The sequence below is a fragment of the Hipposideros armiger genome, unplaced genomic scaffold, assembly GCF_001890085.2.
Source record: "Hipposideros armiger isolate ML-2016 unplaced genomic scaffold, ASM189008v1 scaffold_385, whole genome shotgun sequence".
Classification (NCBI taxonomy): Eukaryota; Metazoa; Chordata; class Mammalia; order Chiroptera; family Hipposideridae; genus Hipposideros; species Hipposideros armiger.
The window spans coordinates 768,746-774,745 of record NW_017731735.1 but is presented as its reverse complement, the minus strand read 5'-3'; the positions used below and the strand labels follow the sequence as shown (position 1 = coordinate 774,745).

Below are 6,000 nucleotides of genomic sequence, written 5' to 3'. Positions count from 1 at the left end.
CCTTCTCTGCGGCTGTCCCTCCCCTCCCCCATGTTGCCCCGTCTGGCCAAAGGACAAATCTCAAGGGGAAACCAGCAAAGACAAACAAGGAGCAGTGACTTCATTATCATCATTAATTTGCCACTTCAGTTCCTCCCACAAGGGTCAAAGCCAGCACGGCCTGAACTCAGGACTGACAGGGAGGCTGAGACGGCCTGGCCTCCTGCCTTTGCCCGTTAGGCCTCTCCCATAAACACACATCCTCCTCCTCCTCCCGACCTTCATTTCACTGCAGGGACTCAGCCTCCGGGTTTCTCTCTTCCAGTTTGTTCTCAATCCTCACAGCCTACAGCCTTCCTCCTTTTTCATTTAAATTATGGCCTTCTCTCCTCTCTTCCGACTGGAAGTCACATGGTTTTTACCTTTGACTCCCTCTCCTTGTCACCCTCTGCCTGCCTGTCCTTCTCCCACTCCTCCCTGCCCCATCTATCCTGAACCTCCTTGGCCTTCCCTGGTCTTCTGTCTTCCTAAGCTCAAGTGCACTCCTTTCCCTAAAGCTCGAGGATTTACCTCTCGGTTTCAGAAACCACATAGCCTGAAAAAGCTGGGGATGGAAGGAAGGCATTTGTGGCCCAAGCAGGTCCAGTGATAACACTGAAGTGGCTGGATAGAGAGGAAGACATGGGGGTGTCAGGGAAAGCAGCAAAATCCAGGCGCAGATAGCCTAAATCCAAGACACACCAGGCTCCAGAGAAACAGCTTCCCCAAGGCCAGAGGAAAAGGACAGAACTAGAGGGTCCTGGGCTTGACACTAGGGTAAGGGGTGGTCACCAACAAAACAAGGAATGAAAAATTTGAGGCTGGAAATGGCATTTCAGTTCCTCAGGGAAACAATCTAACTCTCTTGTCCTACCCTCTGCACTCCTTTACTGAGAAGCCAAATGACTGGCAATTGACTCTTGACCTTTACCCCAATCCCAGCCCCAAAGGGAGAAGCTAGGGGTAGCAGGCTGTGACTGGAGGAGGCACTAGGGAAATGTCCACATATGAAGTAAAAATTTCTGACCCACACCCACCCTGCCCCACCAACCCTGCATGCCAAATGCTACACGGAACCAGACTGCACACCTACACCCTCTTCTCTCCTTAGAGAGCTCTTGCTACTTAATGTTCTACTAATTGCACAGGCCCCCCCCCCCCCCCCCCCCCCCCGTGCAAGCACAATTCCAGTGGGTGGCCCTGTGGTGATTCCTAGGATGGAACCTTAGCTTTACTGCAATTCCATATTCCTGCCCAAACACAGAGGCGAGCTCCTATTCCTTTTTGACTTTGAAAAAGACATTCTGAAGGGTGCTGAGCTGTCTTGGGAGGAATTAGAAAGAGATGTCTTCTTCCAGGTGTATGTACCCTGCATGCCAGTGGTACAGCTTGGTGAAAACAGAACAGGTGGATCTCAGCTGTCACTCTTTAACTGGGCACCCTAAACAACCATAGACAGAGGCCCTGGTCTCTGGACTAGTCCCTACATGAGGGGGACACTGAGAGCCAATGGGATTACCTCTAAATCTTTCACTGCTGTCTCACCAGCCTAGGGTGGAGGAGGGGTGGATAGGCGGTCCCCTGGCACTTTCCCCAGAGAGGTAAGGGGCTACGGGAAGGTGAGTGGTGGGATGACTGAGAAGCCAGACAAGAAAGATGGAAAAATCAATGAAATGAGTTTCTAACAGTGAGGTAAAGGACCGCCGTGTCGACAGCCTGTCGCCTGCTGCAAAATATGAGCTGCCCAAGTCCATGGCAGCAGCTGACAGTGCATCCAGCCGCCACTGTCCTCCGTTCAGGCCCCCGCCTACCAGCCCCTTCTCCAGCTGCCCTGGCCTTTCTTATTATAGCCAGACTCTCCCCTAGGGCTCCTAGCTCACTCACTTTGTTCCCGCTCTTCCTAGAGTCCTCAACCCATTCAGAGCCTGACTGTCACTAGAGGAACAGGACAGGTTATAATCCCTGACTGGGTGCTTCTCTCTCCTCTATGGCTTCTGTGTATTTACACCCCTCTCTCTGGAGAGTTCTCTCAGAGTTGTGGTGCGTTCTGCATCTCTCAGCTCCCCCTCTTCTCCAAGATACCTCTGGACCCATTCAACAATGGGCAGTCAGCGTCAAGGCCATCCCTCACAGGGTTCCTTACATCCACGTCTGCTTCCTTCTGCCTTTTGGCCCACTTGGCCAATGCTGGCTTCCTTCTAATTGCCTGGGTTAGGACAGGGTGTTCAGGATGGGCCTGACATTGATTTATTTGTGACCAGTGTATAAATATGGGTATGACCGATTCAGCTGTGGTTTCATGATTGGGAACAGGGTGAGGTAGGGACTGTTACTCCCAATTCAAATCTGCTGTCTTGGGAAATAACTCTCAACCTTTTCTGGAAACCGCCTCCTTTCTTTACTCTCCTCCGCATCTTCCTCTTGGGTTCCTAAGACTGTTCATTCATGTTTTCCTCCCATTATTTCTATAAAGTCTCCCCAGATAAGCCCCTAGCATCCACCCTGGCTGCCTTCAAGTGTGCCCCTAACCCAGTCTATCCTCTCAGATCTCGCTGTTGCTCCGTTAACTCTCCTCCAGCTTTTTCCTCATTTCTGATTTCTCATTGCCCATTTATGCAACTTAGGCCTGAGGGATGGGGTGAAAGGCGAGCAACTCTTTCCCTTAGCCTCTCCCTCACTCAATATTTGATCAACAGACATTTACTAAGCGTTTTCTGTGTAACAGACTGTGCTAGGTGCTGAAAAACAGTAAGAAACTAGACAAATGTGGCCCCTGCTCCAATAGCCATCAGGACTAACCCGGGGCCTCTCACTGGACAGCTTCATCTATCCAATTCAGAGTCCCTTTTTTTCCACTTTTGCTACAGTCAAATTCTACAGTGCCCTGCCATTTCAGAACCCTTCCCTTTTCTCTATCCCTGCGTCAGTTTACACTCTCACACAGCTCTGATCCCTGCTGTTCTGCATTTCCAGCTTCAGTCTCCATTCCTAAAGCCAAAGAGTTTCATTTTACATGTTTGATGTCTCCTCCCTGCTCCAAAGCCCTTCTCCTTTCATTTTCTGTAGCTGCCATTTCCAGTTCTCTTCCTTCTTTGCCTGCCAGTTAAGTCCTACCATCCTGGCTTACCATCCCATTCTCCATGCCCCATCTATCTCCCCAAGTCCCTTCCTCTTGCTCCTGCAGGCCCTAGCGAACCTCATGCACTCAAACGACCTCATTCTGAGCTAGGAACAGCTTCAGGGAGGCAAGGTCGAGACCCAGGAATCCTACAGAGTTGACTCAGGCCCGGGCCCTGGAAGTGTACAACTCTCCAGCCAGGCAGAAAGTTGTTCCTCTGTGGGTCTCAAGGTAACACCAGCTGCTCTGACATCATGGAGGGAGGGACCCTGTCAGGTTGCCAAGGCAACTCCAGCAATTTATGACATCAGAGGCTTGAGGTCTTTGGTTCTCAGGGGGCTAGAGAGATTCAAGTTCATCAACTAAAGTAAATTGGAATTCTACTTTTTCATCTCTCTGCTTGTGTTCCCCTAGTTTGGGAATGAAATGCAAAGGCCTTTGGTGGGGTAATGAGTGATTTGGCCAAAGGAATGAATGCTTGTAAGGCTCTCCCTTTCTCTTCACTAGATAGCTGTGTGTGCTGTCGCCCTCTCCTTTGGCATCTCTCTTTTGGGGCTTCACCCAGTGGTATTTCTGCTCTGCCTTTTTTCCAAATCACCCCTCCTGCAGTGCTCTTTGCATCAGTCATGCTGTGTCCTTCTCACACCAGTGGCATTTGTTTCCTTTGATACCTCACCATCTCCTCTTCCCCCCTACCAAGCTCTGTGAAGCTCTGATCTGCTCCAGCACTCCTCGTCTGCCTTCCATTTACCTTCTTTGTACCACACTCTTTTCCACCTCGTCTGCCTTCCATTTACCTTCTTTGTACCACACTCTTTTCCACCTCATCATATTCTTCAGTTTCTCCCTTCACCCACTTTACCATTGTATTAATTTCGTGTTGCTTTTTCTGTTGACGTCCTCCTTAATATTTTTATCATTTCTCTCCCTCTTTCTTTCTATATCACTATCAGATCGTTTTTCATTAATCACCCCTTGGTTCCTCCCTTGCCCCTCATTCCACATGAATTTTCTTTCCTTCCTTTGCACATTCCTCATGGCATGCATTTTTTTCCACCCCACGCATTTATTGCATCGAGCCTCTCCTTCCTTTCTATAACTCTGTTCACCGCTGAAATCTTCCATCTTCTCTCCATATCTACCTCCTCTTTTTACCCTTCCAAGCTCCTGAGGTCTGGAAAAACAATGATGGGATTAAAACAAGGTAAACTCGCCTGATTCTATCCACCTTTCTCATTCTTTAGGCTGAATGAACCTGGCCCCTTGCATAAAGTCGCTTCTGTCATACTAATGAAAACTGCCTTGGAAATAAATCATGCTGAATCCAAATATGATACTAGCAGGAGCACAGGATGAAGAGAAACTGGAAAGTGAAGACTAAGCCACTAGAATGAACTGAAGAATGAGGGGCAAGCAAGCAGGGTGGAGCTCAGAGTCCTAGAGAACGTCCCCTTCCAAAATCAAGTTGACAGTTCGTGGGCATAATGGCCCTGACTGATGAAGGGGTTATATGCCTCAGGAAACCCATTAAATTGATTTCTTGGCCTATTGATGTACCTTCACAAACCATACTGCCAACCTCTCTCAGCCTTTTGCTCTCTGGTACCTTCTGCGGCTGGGGTTAAAATGCTGGGTGAGAGGATAAGGGATAAAAGGAACTTAGAATAACCAAGGCGGAAGGGTAGGAAGGTGGCAGATTATGGGAACAAAGGTGGAAAATAGGCAAGGGTGATGGGGATGGAAAGAAAGGGATGAAATAAAATGGGGAAACAGAAAAAATACACAATGGTAAAGTGAGGGTAGGGAGCAAAATAGTCATCAAGGAAGAGGTTTATGGTGGGAAGCTCCTGGAGAGGCAGATGACTCATAGGAGACTAGAGGTGAGGTCCTCTGGGGAGGAGGGAGACAGGCATATGGTCAAGGGGACAGTCAACAATGCTAGGAAGTTCCAAAGCTTCCTGGATGATGGTAGAAGTGGAGGCTGTCCTGGCCATGCTGCAAGGGCACCGGAGTCCTTAGCGGGGAGCATGTCTGCTCCATCCTTGGACTCTTCCAGGCCCCTGACCAGTGACTACCACTATCATGACTGATAAGCAAACTCCCAAGCAGCCTGAGAAGGCCAGAGAAATCCATAAGGACCCTGAAGGAGAGGGCATGAAGTCCTAGACAGGCAGAACAGTCAGGCAGCCAAGGCATGACACATAGTGACAGGGACACACAGGGAGAGGATCACTTGGATAGGAAGAATCACTTGGATGGGAAGAATCACATGTGGAGACAGTGACATACAGACCCAGAGATGGATGGGTGGGGAGAATGCATGAGGTGAAGAATGGCAAAATCAAGAGGCAGGGACACATGGACAGAGATCAGCAGGGGTACAGACACAGCGAGACCAGAGTGGACAAGTGCTCAAAAATTATAGGGCCACTCAAGAGAGAGGGGGCAAACAGAATGGATGGAGACTTGGGGGACCAGGAAAGACACGCTTCACCTTGAGTGGAGCAGTGGCCTCCCCTCACCTTGCACTTTTCCAAAAAAATAAACAAAAAACTCAACTTCAGGCAAAAACGGAGATCGAAGATTAAGGGTATCCACGTCCCCTCTCACCCAACCCTCACCGCCAGCGCGCTAGCCCATCCATCAGCCCGCCTGCCTGCCGCGGTTTCTCCCCTACCCCGCGGTAGGCGGGGGGGCCGCCGAGACCCAGGCCCCTCCGGGCTGACAGCTCCGAACCTTCGCACTCACCCGGCCTCCCCTTCCCTCTGGGACCCCCGCTACCCGCACAGCTCGGCGCGGTCCGTCTAGGCTTTCGTTACCCTCCGTTTGCCCGGCTGGCTCCCGGTCCAGCTTTGATGCCTTTC

The 6,000-nt window shown here is 50.2% G+C and overlaps 1 protein-coding gene across 2 annotated transcripts in view; it reads right to left on the bottom strand.

The window, feature by feature from the left end:
- The window catches only part of ZFHX2 (zinc finger homeobox 2), a 31,337-nt gene that overhangs the window by 24,705 nt on the left and 632 nt on the right, over nt 1-6,000 (bottom strand). The window lies entirely within an intron of this gene.